Source organism: Rattus norvegicus, chromosome 14 (assembly GCF_036323735.1).
Source record: "Rattus norvegicus strain BN/NHsdMcwi chromosome 14, GRCr8, whole genome shotgun sequence".
In the NCBI taxonomy this organism is placed as follows: Eukaryota; Metazoa; Chordata; class Mammalia; order Rodentia; family Muridae; genus Rattus; species Rattus norvegicus.
This window is the reverse complement of record NC_086032.1, coordinates 87,284,397-87,304,044: the sequence shown is the minus strand read 5'-3', so window position 1 is coordinate 87,304,044 and position 19,648 is coordinate 87,284,397. Positions and strand designations below refer to the sequence as shown.

General features: G+C 44.0%; 1 pseudogene; it reads right to left on the bottom strand.

Moving 5' to 3' along the window:
• Window positions 1-16,581: 16,581 nt before the first annotated feature.
• Hnrnpc-ps1 (heterogeneous nuclear ribonucleoprotein C, pseudogene 1) lies at window positions 16,582-17,620 on the bottom strand (annotated as a pseudogene).
• Between the last annotated feature and the right edge of the window lie 2,028 nt (window positions 17,621-19,648).

The following is a 19,648-nucleotide window of genomic DNA, read 5'->3' as shown; positions in this document are numbered from 1 at the left end:
AATGGAATAGAATCAAAGACCCTGAAATAAACACACACATCTATGGACACTTGACTTTTGACAAAGAAGGCAAAACCATACAATGAGAAAAGAAAGCATCTTCAAAAAATGGTGCTGGTCTAACTGCATGTAGAAGAATGCAAATAGATCCATATTTATCTCTCTGTATAAAACTCAAGTCCAAGTACATCAAGGACCTCAACATAAAATCACATATACTTAGAAGAGCAAGTGAGAAATAGCCTTGAGTATATTGAGAGACAACTTCTTGAACAGAACACCATTGGCTCAACCTCTAAGATTAACAATTCATAAATAGGACCTTATGAAAGTAAGAAGCTTCTGTAAGGCACATTGTCAGTAGGACAAATGCAGCCTGCAGATTAGGAAAAGAGTTTCCATTCTACATATCACAGAGGGCTATATCCAAAATATATAAAGAACTCAAGAAGTTAGACACCAACAAACCAATTAACCCAACTAAAAATGGGGTACAGAGCTAAACAGAGAAGTCTCAACAGGAATCTCTAATGGCCCAGAAGCACTTAAAGAAGTGTTTAAAATCAGTCATCAGGAAAATGCAAGTCAAAACAACTCTAAGAGTCCACCTTATACCCTTCAGAATGGTTAAGATCAAAAACGCAAGCAACAGCACATGTTGGTGAGGATGTGGAGCAAAGGAAAAAGTCCTGCATTGCTGGTTGGAGCACAAACTTGAACAACCACTCTAGAAATCAATCTAGTGGTTTCTCAGAAAATTGAGAATAGTTTTACTTCAAGACCCAGCTATTCAATTCCTGGCCATATACCCAAGAAGATATTCTACTATACCACAAGGATATTTACACTGCTATATTCATAGCTGGTTTATTCCTAATGGCCAGAAAGTGGAAACAACTCAGATGTTCCTCAACCAAAGACTGGATAAAGCAAATGTAGTTAATTTACACAATGAAATACTTCTCAGCTATTAAAAACAAAGGTATCATGAATTTCATGGGCAAATGATGGAACCAGAAAATATCATCCTGAGTGAGGCCAGCCAGACCCCAAAGGACATTCACTGCATGTATCCACTTATAAGTTGATATTAGCCATAAAGTACAGAATATCCACTCTACAATCCATAGACCCAAAGAAGCTAAACAACAAGGAGGGCCAATCAAGAATGCTTGAATCTCACCCAGAAGGGGAAATAAAATTGGAGGCAGATGGAGGGAGGGAATTGAACAGGAGAGAGGATGGGGACGGGGTCAGGTGTGAGGAGAGCTGGAGAGAAAGGAGTAGGAGAGTGAATGGAAATTGGTGGCAGGGTGGGCGACAGGCATCTCAAAGATGTGCCAGAGACCAGGGATGGGGAAGCTCCAGAGAGTCTATAGGGTGACTCTAGCTGAGACTCTTAGAAATAGGAGAGATGGAGCCTGAAGCGGCCACCTCCTGTTGCCAGGTAGGACTCCTAGTGGAAAGATAAGGACCTCCTGTTCTCTGCTTAAGTCTCAGGAAGAGCATTTTGGACAAGCATAGCAAGCTTAGAAAGGAAAAGTATAAAATATATGATTTGAGTATTAAAGGGGCACCAGGAAGTGAAATGGAGCCTAATCCCATTCTAGGAAATAGCAGATTAAGAGAGTGGGACTTTGGGGCGTGATCCTATCTAGCTTAATTTAGATCCAGGCATGGTGGCACACACCTTTAATCCCAGGAGATAAAGCCAAGTAGATCTTTGAGTTCAAGGCCAGCCTAGGACAGAGCAAGTTCTGGTTGAAGAAAAGCTGAAGTCCAGGTATGGTGGTACAAGCCAATAATTCTAAGAGACAGGTATGTAGAACTCTGAGTTCGAGGTCAATCTACAGAACAAGATCCAGGTCAGCCAAGCTTAGGCAGTGAAGGAGCTGGAAAACAGAAAGCTAGTGATAATGTAATAGAACAAGGGGGCCATGTTCCAGCTCCTGCAAGCAACAGAACTTGACAGCTTTGGCCATGCGGCTCTGGCTTTAGAGTGAAAAACAGAAGGGATGACTGGGACAATTGATGCTTGTTAGTTAGAGCTAAGAAATCAGTGGTGATTAAGAAGAGACCAGCATCGCTGAGGTGAAATCATCTAGAAAGTGTTTTCTGAGTGCACAAAGAGGCTGTGTACCAGAAATATTGGAGATTGTACCCCTGTGCTGCAGCTGTACTTGGTAATGTGTAAGTTTCACCTGAGGTGGTACTGGTTTAAAAGGCATGAAGGGGTTGTGGAAAGTGGCTGAGGCTTGACATTGTGAGAAGCCAAGGAAGGCCATTGAGGAAGGTACAGCCTCAGTTGCAGTTGATGGCCCAGGACTGAGGAGGTCATACAAAGGAGTCAAGGCTTGGCACAGTGAAGAGAGCCTATGAGAGGCCATTGGTGAAGCCTATTTGCAGCAGAAGACCCCAGCACATTGGAGGTACCAGTACCATGGGATGACCACTAAGAATAGCAGCAGCAGTAGAGTGGATCAACCTGAGGTTAGAGTGCTAGAGAGGGCAGGGCTGATGGCAGCTCTTTGGAGGAGCCCAGAAGATTATGTACGCAACCCAGACATTGAACCAAGAAGCTATAACATTGAGGTTGCCTTGGAGATCCCTGGATGTTTGAGATGCCAGAGCCATGGGCTATCTGCTGAGGAAAGCTGCTAACAGGGAGTGAAACCAGCCCAAGAGAAAGAAGTTTGTTGCAGCCAGAAAAAATGAAGAGGAGTTGGAGATCTGAAGACCACTTTAACATCAGACATGGAGATGCAGAGTTTGGAGTTTGCCCAGCCGGTTTCCTGTCTTGCCTTGGGGAATACAGTTAAGTGACTGGAAAAATCTTAGAAGAGACTTTGGACTTTTGACATTGTTGAGACTGCCATGGACTAAGGGGACTTTGGGAATTGGATTAAATATATGTTGCTTTATGCTATGTTTAGGTATGACCCCTATAGACTCATATGTTTGGAGAAGCCTATAGGGGCCAGGGAGTGGAATGTGATGGTTTATATATGCTTGGCCCAGGGAGTGGCACCATTAGGAGGTGTGGCCTTGTTGGAGTAGGTGTGTCACAGTGGGTGTGGGCTTAAGACCCTCATCTTAGCTGTCTGGAAGTCAGTCTTCCACTAGCAGCCTTCAGATGAAGATGTTGAACTCTCAGCTCCTCCTGCACCATGCCTGCCTGGATGCTGCCATGTTCTTGCCTTGATGATAATGGACTGAACCTCTGAACCTGTAAGCCAGCCCCAATTAAATGTTGTCTGTATAAGACTTGCCTTGGTCATGGTGTCTGTTCACAGCAGTAAAACCCTATGATAAGATGTTAGCTTTTTGTCTAAGCTCCTCTCCATGGTTACCTGGCACCTGCCAGGTGTGCCTGACTCACTGTGAAAGGGGCTGATTGCCTCCTTCAGTCTCTCTCTTGCTCTTGCCTTCAGTCTCCCACTCTGTCCTTTTGCTCCTCCCCTTCTCTCTCCATACCTCACCTCCATGTGGTCATGGCCAGCCTCTACTCCTCTCCTCTCCTCTCCTCCCCTCTCCTCTCCTCCCTTCCCTTCCCCTCCCCCATCTCTGCCTTTCTCTGTCTCTCCTTTCCTCTCAACTCTCCTCCCCATTCCCTAAATAAATTCTATTCTATACTATACCATTGTGTAGCTGGTCCCTCAGGGGGAAAAGATCCCTCACCATGGGCCTGTGGAGGCTCCCTGTTCCTTCATACCTGACTACACATCCACCAAACATATTCCTTCTCTCTTTATATCTTATAACCACAACATAGGAATTCCACTGGAAGACCAACTGATTTAACTAACCTGGACTCTTGGGGGTGCCCCATGAACCATGGCCTGTTGTATCCACCTCCCCTGTACATATGTAGCAGATGTGCACTTTGATCTTCATGTGAGTCCCCCAACAACTGGAGTGCAAGCCTGTTCCCAAGTCTGTTGCGTGACTGTGGATCCCATTCTACTGGCACTGGGCTGCCTTGTCTGGCCTTAGTGAGACAGTGACTTCATGTGCCAGGGGGTGCTGGTACCCAGGGCAGGAGAGGATGGGGAGGGAGAGGTGGTTCAAGGGGGTGGTGGGAAGGGGGGGGCTGCGATTGGGATGCATAGTGAATAAATAAATTAATGGAGAAAAAAAAGATGGACGTTCTATTTTCATCAAATCATCTCTTCTAACAGGCTTTACCATAGACCTGCAAGCTAACAGATGAATCTGGAACCGGCATCAGGACCTGCCTTGCTTACACATCGCTTTACTCTTTGATTTTGTGTTTAATTACAGCTCTATTTAGTCTTTCATTTTCTTTGAAGGATAATGAATAAATTTCCAGGAATCTTAACCAGATTAAAAATTCCCCTACATATAATTAAAATGACCTAAAAATGGCTGCCCTTTGCAGAACAGGAGTGATAGAACATGGCGCGTTCTGCAGACTGTGGTGCTTCATGAGGCGAATTAACGTATTTTGTAAAAGTCATTTTTTAATTCATAGATTATCATTTATCATCCCATAAACAGTAACTACGGACACCTTAATAAAAATGTCTATTGTGCATTAAAAATTTGGGGCTAACCTCGTGGAGTAAGTCTGTGAACCAAGCTACTTAGGAGGCTGTGCAAGGGACTCCAACCTGGGCAATTTAGAAAGGTCCTTCTTAGAAACCTTAAAGAACTCAGTTCCCTTCTGCCAAAAGTAGTCATTTCCCTCTGCAGAGGGCTATATGGCCCCATTGGCATGTGCCTGTGGTTGCCTATCAAAGCTCTCCACCTTCTGCAGTAACACAAGTACCTGTTACACGTTTTGAAGTTCATGCTAGCATTTTAGCACTTCCTGCCCCTCCAGGCTTCCCTTCTCCCATCCTCCTTGCTGCTGCTACTCTCATTTTGGTCTCTCATCTATCATTGGCTATCCCCCACCCAGATATCTCTGGCATGTCCAGTCTACTTCTTTCGCTCTCTATTCCTGATTCTTCCAGATGCCTCTGAACCTCCTCTCTCATATCTATAATAAACACCTTAACTGTACCATGGAATGACCATGTTGGTAGTCTCTTTACTGCATCCCCTCACATACAAAGATGAGGCACCGTGTTGAATTCCTAGTGAAAAAAAAAAAGGCACAGATAGCCACCAAATGAAATCTAAAATAAAAGAAAAATATAATGAAAATTAGAAATGAAAAACAGAAAATCAGTAGGAAAAAATCAACAAAATTGAAAGCTGGTTCCTTAAAAAAAAATCAAAAGGATGAAAAAAATGTCTAGCTCTATTAGCCAAGAAAATAATTGGAGAGAACACATATTACCCGGATCAAAGATGAAAAGAGACATCACTATAGATCCATGGACATTAAAGGACAGGAAGTAAATTCAATGAATGAATGTTTACTTACAAGTTTGGAACCCTTGATAAAATAGATCCATTCTTAGAAAAGCACAGTCTGCCAAAATCCACACAGAAATAGTCGAGCTCAATAGGCCTTTAGCTACTAAAATACAAAATACTAATTTAGATGTTGTCTTGGTTTCTTCTCCTGTTCTTATGACAAAATATGCTGACAACAGTGATATAAGGGCGTATAAGCTTTCAGCTATCGTCTGTCACAGCTGGGAAATCCCAGAGGGAAGAAGACAGTCCAGTCAAGAATGGAGAGCAATGGTTTAATGCATGCATGCTTGTATTCAGCTTGCTTCCTCCCCTCTTATTCAATCCAGGATTCCCTTCCAAGGGAATGGTGCCTCCCACAGTGGGAAGATATTCCTGTCTCAATTAAGGCAATTAAGATAATCTCTCACAGTCTTGTTCACAGGGCCAACTTAATGTAGACAGTCCTTATTGAGGCTCCCTTTCCAGGTGATGTTAGATTGTGTCAGGTTGACTAATTAGTCTAGTCATAACAGATGGGATTCCTAGTGAGTTCTACCACATATTTGGCAAATAAATTGTGCCAGCTCTCTACATATTCTTTCAGAAAAGGGGAAGATGTTACAAGAGACTAGTACCTTAGTTACTTTGTTGTCACTGCTACAAAATACTGGACAGAAACTGACTAAAGAAGGGAAGATCATTTTTTGGCAGATGTTCCAGAGGTGTCCATCATGGTGGCAAAGGAGTGGTACAGTACAGGTTGCATTTTTGTGGCCATGATGAAGACAAGAATGCAAAAAAAAAGGGAGGGGCATAAAAGATCCTGCCTGGAGGTAGATAGAAGCCTTATAGTTGTCCCTGGAGTCTGACAGACAGAGATCACAGAATGTGTATACTTGCTGGTCCTGCCTAGCAGAGTCACTAGATGTTTTCAATTTTTCTCTCTGTTTTGGGTAGGGGGAGCAGGCATTTTGCTGTACTGGGGCTGTAGCTCACACCTGTTAGGGTACAGCTAATCCTTTTTGTCCCCAGCATTTATAGCTACTGTAATGCTACATTTCCAATTACTCTGCAGGCCAGAAGCAGATGCAGCCACCTGGGTTGAGTTCTTCTCTGGGCCAGAACCCATGCAACAGCTGCTGGGTCTCCACACTAGAGGAAAAGTCAAGCTGAATAATTAGGGGGGAGTCTGTGGAAGTGACTGGAGTCTGTGTTAAAGCCACTGAGTGACTCACCAGCCTGGCTGGAAGGATCTCTGTAAGCAACACCAAACAATAGCCATGGGAAACCACGGGGACATGAAATTACCAGGAACAGAATCATTTAGAAGGTGGCTAAAGAATTCTGGGCAAAGGGGTCATAATCTAATTGAACTCTTCTTGGTGTTTGAAAGATGAAGATAATGATAACATGGGATGCAGCAAATTCTAAGAATTATTTTGACAAGGTCAACACTAAAGCTGACCTTTGAATCCAACATCTGTGGTGTTGGACTGACAATGACTTAGACACCAAGATCATTTTAGCAGTCCCAGATGACCATAGGAGAGTTTAATGCTGAACGGAGAGGAAGAACACATGGTATGGGTGATATCCTTGTGCCTTTTTTGAGTGTGAGATGTACAATTGAAGCTATAATTTTGGTATACGAATCTGGAATTTAAGACATACCCCTCCGAAGGGCAGCAGTGGTTACACATCTACCCTAGAAGTAATAGGCTGTAGTAATGGGAAGGCCAGACCAGGGTTCTCTGAGCTTGTCAACCATTACAATTGAAATACTGGGCAGAGGTGGAATTCATAGAGATGGGCCCACTGGACAGAAAGATGTAGACAGGACAGTGTCTGCTGGAACGAGCCGTGGAGAGAGAGATGAATGGCGTGTCCTCTGTGTTCAGTCAGGGTCATTATTCACGTGTCCATCTGTATTGCATACGTGAGATCCAATGAAGTGGGAAGATGAGTTTATAGAGCTTTTCATTTCGTACTACGATCCCTTGGCCTGACCAATCCCACAATCTTCCTTTCTTTCTCCACCTTGTTACTCCATGTTCTTACTCCATATTCTAACATGACCCCAGGTTCTGATGGGCTAGCTTCCTGTCTTAGTGATATAAGGCCGCTCTATCTTCTTGCTGTGGAAAGGGCTGTCCGGGAAGTTGGAATGCACAGTCTCTGTGATGCACTCACAGATGTTCTGGTTCGGTTTTCTTGCATCTTCTGCCAGCTCCAGCTCCCGTAAGAGCAGTTTCATGATGACTTTCTTTCCTGGCATCAGCTGAGGAGCAAATAAATGACAGCTATTCTCCCAAGAAGTAAATGCATTCACCTGGACAGCAGTACCTGCCAACACTTTGGCTGCCGTCTCAGGGTATGGATTGAGAAAGACAAACAAGGGAATGAAACGTGGTCCCTATAGCATCACGGAAGCTGCTGTGGGAAGGTGCCCTGGGATGTTATCTGGTAAGAAAATTCAGACTTAAAGCAGTGAGAGAAACTCACACAGTCAGTGAGAACAGGCAGGCAGAAGACAGATTGTGCAAGGGTTCTTCAGCCATTACTCGATTGTCTACTTGGCTTTATACAGTCCAGGGTGTGTATGATGAGTAGGAAGGCTAGCAGTTGTGCATCTGGTGTGGGGGATGCTGAGAGAGTTTATTTCTCCTTCACTTACACCGTTCTTCAATGAACCCTCCTAAGCACATTCTGGGTACAGGTATTGTGTATGAAAGGATAGATGGAGTTTAGGATCCTTCCTCAGAGAAAGGCTCTGGATTGATCTAATTAAGCAAGCAGAATTGAAGCTGGCCAATAATGACAGAGTAGGAGAAAGACAGCCCAAGGTGGAGGTGTTTTATATCCTACAGATTTATAGAACCCATGCTTGGAATGGTTTGTCAGGTTTGTCAGGTTTTTTTTTTTTTTTTTTTTGCAGATGACCTTGAGGGCTGCTGGATGGGAAAGCTAGGAAGAGAAGACAGATCATGCACGGCTGAAAGTGGAGACATTTTCCAGGTAATTTGCAGATAGCGGATCACTGGAGCTGGAGGAAGGTCAAAGGGGCTCCTGGGGATCGTGTAAGAAATGCACAGGTGCTACTCCGTGGGAATTAAGTGTGTATTCCTTTGGCTTGAGGCTGTTTCCTGCATTTAAAAATCCGTCAAGGATATAATCTACGCATGTCAGCAATTTTTACCTCAGGGACAAGAAACCTATGAGATCCTATTTGGAAGTGACATTTGATAGGTCTAAGGTTAGGTAGAGTTGAAGGATGGCGTTGCAGGTGGGGCCATTGTGGAAACAGATGCAGGCCCAGAGTCCCTGTGGAGAAGGGTTACTGGGGAGGTGCCTCGGTGAAATTCAAGATGGGAGGAAGCAGGCAGGGGAAGGCAAGGTGGGGCTTAAGGGAGTGCTGAGGACCTCCATGCACAGGTCTAGGTCACCCCCACATGAAGAAGGTGCTAAAGGCTTGGGAAAGGGCTACTCTGGGCCCCCAACCTATCCCAGACCTCTGCAGTAACCTCAAATTGTTCTGTCAGAACTCTCTGAGTGATCTTACAGTCATGACTACCGACAGAGATGGGGCTTATGGGTCTGGGATTTAGAACAAGCTTCACATTCATGTGACAGGTCAACATTGGGAATGTGGAACTGTGTGTGTGTGAGGAACCTCCATGTCTGCCCCAGTGCTCGTCCTTGGTTTCCTCCTTACATAAAGGAATAATTAATCTATAGATATATTTAGATCTGTCATACCGATGTCAAACATGCTCTGACATGAAGGACTCTGACAACTGTAGTGACCTTAAGTTGGTGGTTGACTAATGAAACTGCAAAATGTCTTCAAGTACTCCCAAGAATTCTACTGATGAACTGTCATAGTCTCTGTGTCACAGTGCCATGGGGTGCTCCCGTGGGCCTCCTCCAAAGTTTCTTGACATCCTCCTCCTATCTTCACCCCAAGCTGAATGATGGGTTATTCTAAGTTTTCTATCTCTCAAGTGTATGTACATATGTGTGTTTGTATGTATATATGTGTGTGTGTTGTATGTGAGTGTATGTGTGTTTTTGTGTATGTGTATTTGTGTGTGTATGTGTGTATATTTGTGTGTATGTGTATATGTGTGTATGTGTGTTTATGTGTTTTTGTGTGTATTATATGTATGTGTGTATATGTGTCTGTTTATGTGTGTTTGTGTATATGTGTGTGTGTGTGCATGTATATATATGTATGTGGGTATATATATATATGTGTTTATGTGTGTTTGGGTGCATATATGTGTGTATGTGTGTATGTGTGTATATATATATGTGTGTGTGTTTATGTGTGTTTGTGTGCATATATGTGTGTTTGTGTGTGTGTATGTGTATGCATGTCTGTATGTGTGTGTGATTGTGAAGGTGAAAGGGCAACCTCAGGGTTGATTCTCACCTTCCAACTTGTTTGAGATAGCCTCTTTTTGTTGTCTTTCCATGGGTACAAAAGTCTCTCTGGCCCATGAGCTTCCTGAGTTTTTCTGTCTCTTTCTCCATCTCTCGTAGATACCCTGGGATTAAAAATGTCTCTGCTATTCTCTGACTTTTCACATGGGTTCTGGGGATTTGAACTCAGGTTCTCATGCATTCCCAGCAAGTGTTCTACCCACTGAGTCACCTGCAGTCATTGTTACTTTAACTGATATATCAAAACGAGAACAAACTCTATAAATTAGCAGGGTACTATGATTTATTATATGCATGCAGAGTGTAATCAGGTTAAATATAAAGGACATTCTCAAACACTTAACTCTTCCTATGGCAAAGTCATTTCTTCTGGCTTCTTGAGTCACGAAGCACTCAATCCCCATCTCTAGTGACTGTTGTGCAAGAGCATCCCAGACTTACTTCTATCCAGCTGCAATTAAGTACTCATATTGATCAGCCATCCCGGTCCTTCTCTCTCCATGTCTACTCCTCCCTCTAGACTTGAAATAAGTTCCGGGTGATTTGCGTCATGGAGTCCAGTGGTCTAGGTGTTATGTTGTAGGGTTCAGGAGCAACTGTGGAGGTCAGTCTATGTTGTTGACCCAACTGGATTGGGAAGCATGTAGAAAAGCAGTAAAGGTCTGCTCCGAGTGTGTCTGCGTGGGTTTCCAGACATGAATAACTGAGGGACGTGGGGAGAAGCACTCCTGAATGTGGGAGGCACCATCCCAAGAGCAGAGATCACACAGAACAAAAAAGAAAAGAAGGGAAAGCTTGCTGCCTAGGCATCTGGTTCTTTGATCCTGGGCCTCTGTGCTGTGACCATTTGCTTGCCAGGCCCTCTCACCATGGTGATTAGGACCTTTAGAGCTACAAGCCAAAAGAAATCCTCTCTCCTTTTGATTATTTTCCCAAGTGTTTTATAACAAGACTTAACAGCGGATGAACTCACAGATAAATTCCATTATGAATGCTTTCTGATTGTAGCTGACTGAATCCAAGGATGTAGAATTCTTGATACAGAGGGGCAAGGGCAGCCAAAGTAAAGCAAATCTATATTCATTTGCTCAGTATTTAAGAGTGATGTCTTCTAAGTGCTGGGGACACAGTGGCAGGTAGAAGGGTCTCTTGTGTCCTGTAGTTTACACTCTCCTGGGGGAATCTGGCTGCCACTTATTCATTACAAAATCACATGCATTGCTTCTGATAGTGACTAATACAATAAGAAGAGTCAAGCCAGGTGGGTGGCAGGACCCAGATGCAAGGAAGCAGTTGCCAGCCTTCTTTTTGTCATAGACTCAGGATGTTCTAGTGGCTCACAGGCCCCTCCATGCACTGATGCTCCCATCTCAACCTCCAAAGTGCCTGCCTCCTGTGAGATCATGGTCTAACTCTGCCAATCACACTCATTGGCCTTTCTCAGTCTGTGTTGCCATTGTGTGTCTTTCCACGGATTCTGAATTCACCCTGACTCCTCATTCTATTGAGAAGGGGAGGGACCCCCAGAACCCTCAGGACCCCATCATCCTTCTTCCTTTCTCTACTCTCTTTATCTTTCTCACCATCCTACTCCCATCTTATTTCCCATCTGCCAACTAACTATCTCTACTCAATCTGAGGCAATCAGAACCTTTGAACTTGGAGTCTAACTACCCTGAGACGTATCCTTCTGGGGCCACCTTTTAGCTGGACAACTTTGAATTTGTACTTTAACCTCTCTGTGCCTTATTTTGCCAATTTGTCAAGTAAGGACATAGCCCTATGGAGAGCCAACACAGGGATACATACACCCTCACCTTGCTGATCCACAGTGTCTGAGAGAGCGATGATAGCCCCGCCAATTTTCCTGTCAATCACTGGTAAGGTCACACTCTTCTGCAGTGATACGAATCCACCTATCCTAGGTCAAATTCAACACAAAGCAAGACATGTCACTGAAATGAGAAGCGATGTTCCCACTTCTGTCCAGCAGATGGCAGTGTTGAAACAGGAATTTCCCAGAGGTAATGGTCTCTAGAGAGGATTTATCCAAGAAACCCCAAATAAAATGAATGTTGTCTGTTCCTTGCTGGGCAGTACTTATGTGCAGGATGAAGAAAAATAATGCTTTCCCTCAAGCCATTGGATATGGATTTCTCCTAGGTTTCTGGAAAATGCTGGCAAGATGTAGCAATCCCTTCCCCTCCTCCAGGTCAAAGTCCTCTAGTCTCCAGTCACCTGAGGCCTCAAGGCTGATCGTCTCGGAGGTTTATTAATAGACATCTTCTTCTAGTGTATCCCATCATTTTCCTGGAAGAACGAACAAAGAGGCACGGTGTCTCTGGCTGTGGTGACAGTTGGGATTAGGCTTGTCAGGTGGGAGAGGGGCTGGGTTACTTTCTTGAGAAAGAACAGAAAACATCTGGTGTGGCTGTCCTTCTACCCAGGTGCAATAGAAGGTCAGAGGTGGCGGGGGCTCCAAGGCCATTCTTCCGGCTCATGTAGCCCTAGAGAACGGAGCCCCGCTCAGGTGGACGGATGCTGATCTCAGAGCTCCCTGCCCCTGCCTGTCCATTGCTTTTCTTGTCTCTCTACACACACTTCATTCCACCCTTCACTCTCTCTTTCCAGATGCTGCGCTTATGGCGAGGATGCCCAGGTGCTCCGGCGGAGGGGGAGGGGGTGTTCTTGGAAGCGGGATCACATTGCATCCTCCACAGTGAGGCTTGTGCATTCTGGTTTCATGCAGAGAGGCCTCTTGCTTCCTGCCCTGAAAAGCAGCCTACCTCCTGTTACTGTAGCTTCAGGGGCCGACCTAGCTTGCATCTAGTAAGATACACATTGCCTCCCTTTAGTGCATACCTCAAAGTTCAGCCTTCACCCCAACTCACTCTCAGCATATATGCTGCAAGCGCAGTGGCTCCTAGGTGTCCATGCTGGTCCTGCTGTTTTAACAGAAACGGTCTAAAGCCGAGCAGCCCAGTAACGCAGCACTCCCGCTGGTCCACGCGCTGGTCTTTGTGCTTCTTAGGCAGGAAACTCAAAAGTCAGAGACCCAGAAATCTCTCTCCATCTTCAGAGAACCTGTGTGTGTGGAATTCAGCGAGCTGTTTCCTTCTCTTCCGCTATCTGGAAGATGTTTGCTCTGGTCCTGGCTTGGAGTCTCTCACCATTGTCTCCACCTCCCCAGACAACCATCTTTTCTGTCCACTCCCGTGATATTCATCCTCATGAAAGCCTCTGTCTTTCACATCTTTGGAGTCCATTTATGTGCTTTAGAAATGCCTCCCTACCTATATTAAACTCATACCAGGGGCAATTGCAATCGTATCATCCATCCCAAGGCTCCAAGATGATACAGTGTAGAGCATGGGACTGGAGGGGGGAAATCTTGTTCCTTTGTTTTTTTCTTTTAATTATTTTGCGTTGTCTTGGTTTTGTCACATGCAATCCTTCAGGGGGAAGGGATCTCAATGAGCTTATAGTTCTTGCTCTCGTGGTCCTTGTTGCTTGTTGACTGGCGAGTGCACAGAGTAAATAGTGAATAGATTCCTAGATTAGTTGTGTATATGAGGTGTCTGAACGGAACTGTCACTTGAACCAGCGGACTCACTGGAGCAGTTTCCTTTATCAGGTATTTCTGAGGTAACCCAGCCTCCCGAGGGCCCGAGTAGAAAGCCTGTTTCCTGTCACCTAGTGGAGCTGGGCCGTCTTGTCTCTTGCCCTCAGGCTGAGAGCTACATGATCATCCCTCTGGACAGGACACTTCCGCACATGGGCTGGAAAACAGCATATGTTCCTGTGTGTCCTGTTTGCAGGCTGCACATAGTAAGATTTCTCAGGCTTTATAAAGGTGGGAACCAGTTCCTCACGGTAAAGTCTTTACATTTTGTACGTGCATGAAGATTCCATCAAGTGCTTTTAGTCTAGAGTTCCCATGTATGGGGGGAATGTGTGTGGGTTCTGTGCAAACACTACCTAGTTTTCACAAAGGTCATTTCAACCATTGGATATTGGCGCATGGGGATGAGAGAGCTGAATCCCACAAAGGTTACTGAAGGGTGGCTACATATATGCAAACACTTGAATGGGTATGTGCACATATACATGCATACCTGTAAATATATTGTATTTAGCTATACATTCTATTGATTTGTCTTCTTTTCTGAAGAACTCAATTTACACAATAAAACAGATGAGATAAATATAGGTTGGGTCCTGATAAGGTCCTGATCTATCATAGCCACTTGCTTATAGTTCTTCCTTCCAGGACCTGGATATTTGTACAATGGTCCAAGGGAGTGATGCTGGCTACCCGGGGCACATCTATGGAAGCACTGTTTCCTCTGGGAAAATGAACCAGAGATGCCGATTTATACACAGCAGTGCTGCTGACTTGTAGTATTGACTTTTGTTGTCCTGCATCTTCTCTCATCCATTGGGTTGCATCAGCTCCCATCAGCTCCCTAAGAAGTTGAGATGACAGACACACTCCATCAGGCCTGGCAAAACAATGCTTGACTCTTTCATTGGTCCGCTGCGTGATCATGGCCCACATATTTGCAAAAGATACTTTATAGGATCTCAGTCTTTAATACCCTTAGGCTTATTTTGTGATCTACTACTTGGGAAAGATCCACAGATAGTTGAGGAAAATGGCAGTGCCTGTCTGCTAGGTCCACTTGGTCTGGTGTGTAATGAACCGTCTATGTTCCTTTGTCAGTTTTCTGTCTGGATCTGTCTACTGCAGAAAACAGGGTGTTAACTATTTCCTTCTCAGTGCCACGAAGTCTATCACCAAGTCTCAACCCGCACTGGGTGTCCAAGCCAGTGGACAAGAGAAAGACATAAAAATCCTCTAACTGCCAAAGAGTGAGTCAACTTGCTCTGGTTTGTAGATCAAATCATCTTATATATAGAAAACCCACTAATCCCACCAAAGAATGATTAAAACCAACAGATTAGATCAGAAAAGTCCCCCTCCCTTTCTCTCTCTCTCTCTCTCTCTCTCTCTCTCTCTCTCTCTCTTCTCTCTCTCTCTCTCTCCCTTTCTCTCCCCCTCTTTCTTTCTTTCTTTCTTTCTTTCTTTCTTTCTTTCTTTCTTTCTTTCTTTCTGTCTGTCTGTCTGTCTGTCTCTCTCTCTCTTTCTTTCTTTTCTCTCTCTCTCTCTCTCTTTCTCTCTCTCTTTCTCTCTTTGCTTCTTTCTTACCTCACGTCTTTCTTCTAAAATGCCTTTCTCTCTTAGGTTTTCTGTTGCTGTGATGAATCACTGTTTGAGATCAACTTGGGGGAAAAGGATTTATCTCAACTTGCAATTTATAGCCCATCATCCAGGGAAGTGAGGGCGGGAACTCAGTGTAGGAATCTGGAGACAGGAAGTGACACAGAGACCAAGGAGGCATGCTGCTTACTGGCTTGCTCAGTTGTTTTTCCTACCCTCCAGGACCACCTGTCAAGGAGTGGTATCTCACACATCCAATTATCTGTAATGAAAATGTACCATAGGCTTGCCCATAGGCCAATCTGATAAAGGCATTTTCAATTGCGGTTCCCTCTTCTCAGGTAACTCTAGCCCGTGTCAAATCGCCCTAGAAACTAGCCAACACAGTTGACCTCTTATCAACGTAACACACACACACCACTATTCAATTATGACCTTTCCTTTCTTGTTCATCTTCAGGATCTTATATTAATAGTAATATAACAAAATAAAACACACAAAGAACCTTCAAAGTTCTAGTCTTTAACGTTTAGTCTCTTTAAAACATCCAAAGTCTCTTTTAACATTCATACCCTCTCTAAAATATTTAAAGCATCTCTAAATTATCTGAACTCTCTCTAAAATCCTAAAGACTATCTAAAACACCAAAGTCTTCAAAAAAAATTTCAGTCTCAAAACTATAGTTCTGTAAAACTGAAAAAAAAAAGTTACCCACTTGGAAGACCCAGGGTGTAGCCACAATCAAATCAAAGCAAGTTATCTTTTTGTCCTACAACATATTTAAACATTTCTTTCAGGGGTCTGCTGCTCAAGGGTTCCCTGAGCTTATTAGTCTGAGAAAGCCTTTTACTTTTTTGCATTTTACTCGTTTCTGAGACAGGGTCTTGCTATGTAGTCCAACTTAGCCATGAGCTCACCACTGTCTTGTGTCTATCTCCCAAACGCTGGGATTACAGGCCTGTGCCTCCACGCACTGTCTAAGGAAGCCCAACTGTCTTTTTTTCATTTTTTTCCCTTCAAATTCCTGGTTTAGTAAGGATTTGTTTATTTTTGAGAAAAAGATCCCAAACGTCAGGCTGTTCACAAAAATAACCCAAGGTATAACTTTAGAAAACAAATATTAAGGCTATTACACTATTTTCCTATAAGATGTATTTGACAAGCCAACTCCCATTCACAAAAATACATGGCTCCATTCATGTTGTAACAGTCCCACTCGTGTGAGGGAAAACACACGCCTCTAAGGCAAAGCTGCTCTCGGGATTACAAGTAAACGAGATGCCTCTGCAGTTAGGGAAGCAGCGACTGCAATCGTGAACGGGAAGAACTGTACTCCCTGCATAACAAGAGATTATTTTGGATACACTTGATAAAAAAACACACAACTTTTTACTGTTAAGTCAAAGAGGTATCAAAATTAGAGCAAAGCTTGCAGAATTTGCAGGGTAAGACTTAACAAAACTATTAAGGAGCATCACAGGAAGTGAAAATAGAAGCAGGCGCAGGGCAATTCGGAATTAATGAGCACAGGAAGGACAAGGAGGGAGAGCAGTGAGAATGTGCAGAAGATTCTAGGGGAGAGGATCTGGTGCTACTTTGACCTCTCAGGAGCGCCTAGGTAAGTGAATAATGGGTTAAGATTTCTAAGCTCCACTATGTGCTCGAGAGTCATCCTCCCCATGGGTGCCCTCTCTTTCGTCTTCTTCCTTGGGCTCTTTTTCATCATCCTTCAACTCCAACTAGTCACTCCCCTCCCCACCATCTTCATTATCGTCATCATCCAGCAGGTCGCCTTCCTCGGCAGCGTCTTCTGCATCTGCCTCAGACCCCACCTTCACACCGGTCTCATCTTTCTTCACAGAGGCACGGCTCTGCTCTCCTTCAGACTTTTCACTCTTCGTCTCTACTGCTTGTTTGCTTTCCTCCTTTTCAATTTTTCCCCAAGCTTTCCAGCAGAGAATCCACTTTTTGTTTTATCCCAGTCAGCTCCTTTTTAACGGCCTGAAGGCCATCACCTTTCCACTTTCCAGATTTGGAAGACGATCCCTGTTGTCCACTCTTCGAATTGAATCCACTTTTGCCTCTTCGTGAGGTGTTCCCTGACACACGCTGACTGGCGTTTGGAAGGCACCTCGGTTTGAGGAATATGGGGAGGAGAAGGATGAGGATGAGGATGGGGAGGAGGAGGAGGAGGAGGAGGAGGAGGAGGAGGAACACGTGCTGGGTAACTGTACATCCTGTCATAATAATCCCGTCGAAAGTCATAGTCCAAGTCAAATGAGGAACCGTACGTCTCTGCTGCAGATCGTTTCCCACCTACTTTTCCTCAGTTCACTTTTGGCTCTCCAGCCAGGTTAATATCTAAAACCATTCTGCCATCCTCCCCAGCTACAGCAGCTCGGGCATTTCTTTCATCAACATTCTGGACAAAGACAAAGCCCTTATGCACAGAGCAACCCACAGTTTTGCCATACTTTGGAAAGATGGCCTCCACATCAGACTTCTTGACCACCAGAGTGTGAGAGTCCCAAGGAGCACACGGGAATTCATGGATCGAGGATCTGTCTTGTTGGTAACGTTGCTAGCCATCTCCTTTGATAATAATGTTTCTCACAAAGCTGAAAATGTAGCTGAAGATAAAAAGCAAAGCAAAACAAAGCAAAAACAAACACAAAAACCAAACAAACAAAACCTAAAACCTCACAAGAGGCAGGAGAGAGAGAAAGGAGACTGACCCTCCCACTGCGGGTCTACTCCAAGACTCGGGAGCTACAACAGTAAGTTCACACCACCATTCACAAAAATCTTCTGTTTCCATTTTAAAGAACTTCTACCTAGCATGCTGTAGGTTGATGTTTCTTTTCTCCATTCTGTATTTTAAGTAGTTTTCACTTGTTTGTTTTTATCATCACTAAAAACGACTTTTTATTTATTTATTTATTTATTTATTTATTTATTTATTTTTTTATAGGTAAGAGGTTTTTTCCTCCCTCTTGGCTGATTTCAGATTTTCTCCTTTACTCGGTCATCTGCAGTCTAGATATCTAAATTTTTGGTAGTTACTCTGCTCCTCGTGATCTGAATTTCTTAGATCTACGATCTGCCTTCTGTCATTAATTTTAGAAAAATACTTAGCCATTATCACGTTAAATTTTCTCCAGATCTATTTCTTTTTCTCTTCCCTCCTGGCATAACAGTTATGCATGTGTTACTCATTTTGAAGTTGCTCCACAGTTCTAGAATGTTCCAATTTTTTTTCCTAGTTTTTCATTCAAGTTTTTCCTTCAGTATTTTAGATGAGGGGGCTTTTCATTGAATTATTGTTAACATTGTTGATTCTTCTTGGTGTTTGCTTGCTCGGTGCAGACACATATTGTAATGGCATCATCACTTACAGTTATTTTAAATCCTCTATCTCACAGTTACCCAACCCATGGATTACTTAAAGTCAGTTCCACTGACTGCTTTGTTTCTTTGGATATGTTTTCCCCCTGACTTCATTCATCCTTGTAATTGTGTTATTGTTGTGGAGCCCAAGAGGACCCATTGAGTCATCAAAATTAAGGTGAATAGGTAAGAAAAGGTGTGTGGTCACGGTGTGCCTCCGGCATTCTAAGTCTGGCCACACCCTGGCACTCAGGAAGGAGAGAGAGGACTGGGCATGCATGCTGATAAAATGTGAAGACAAAGAAGTATTAGGAGAGTCTTTGGGACGAAGTTCATGAGTCCAAATCTACCTGTGTCTTCTTTGCCCAACTCTGTTCCTTGACAGATTTCATGCTTATGAATGCAAAGGATGAAGCAAACTGCTTTTTGGATGTTCTGATGCTTACAGATACAGGTCCGCTCAAGTTACACATGTGGACTGCAAGCCATCTCCTACAGACTGTGATCCTAGCAATGGCCTACGTAGCAACTGTGCTGTTGATGCTGCCACAACTCCCAGCTCTGTGTGCTCGTGTGCTTGCTTCTCTCCTCTGCTCCAGCTTTGGCTCTCCTGAATGTCTAGCTAAGTTTTCCATTTCCATGCTATTTGAAAAAAAAAAGCTGTTTGATGTTTCAGCAGCCATCTGCGGCTCTAAGAATCTCTTTGAGGTTGTTTAAGACCCTCCTGGCCTGCCAGCTCCTGCCTGCCAGGGCAGGGGTACCTTTGAGCTCAATCGTGTCCTGGGACTCCAACAAGAGAGGTCTGTGAAGCCAATCCTACCTTTAGCTCCCCAGGTCTGCATCAAGAATGCCGCTTTTCACACTGGTCTGCCTTGGAGTGGTCATGGGTTTCTCTTTGCTTCCTCACTTCTTTCCCTGTCTTTTTTTTTTTTTTGGAGTCCAGGATGGTCTGGCCATGCAGGTGTTCCTAGATGTGTACAAGAACCACTTCACAAAACCTTGGATACCAAATCCCCCAGGTGCTCATCTCTTACGTAAGATGACAGAGTCTCTGCAATCCTCCCGTATCTGCAAATCATTTGCTACATTATTTGCTAAAAACGGATGCAATCCAGATGTCGAAGAAGTTATTGTATTGCTTAGAGACCAATGATTAGACAGAAGTCCGGATATGTTCAGGACAGATACAATTGAGACAGTTATGCTTGGTAGAATTGTCCTCTAGGAAGC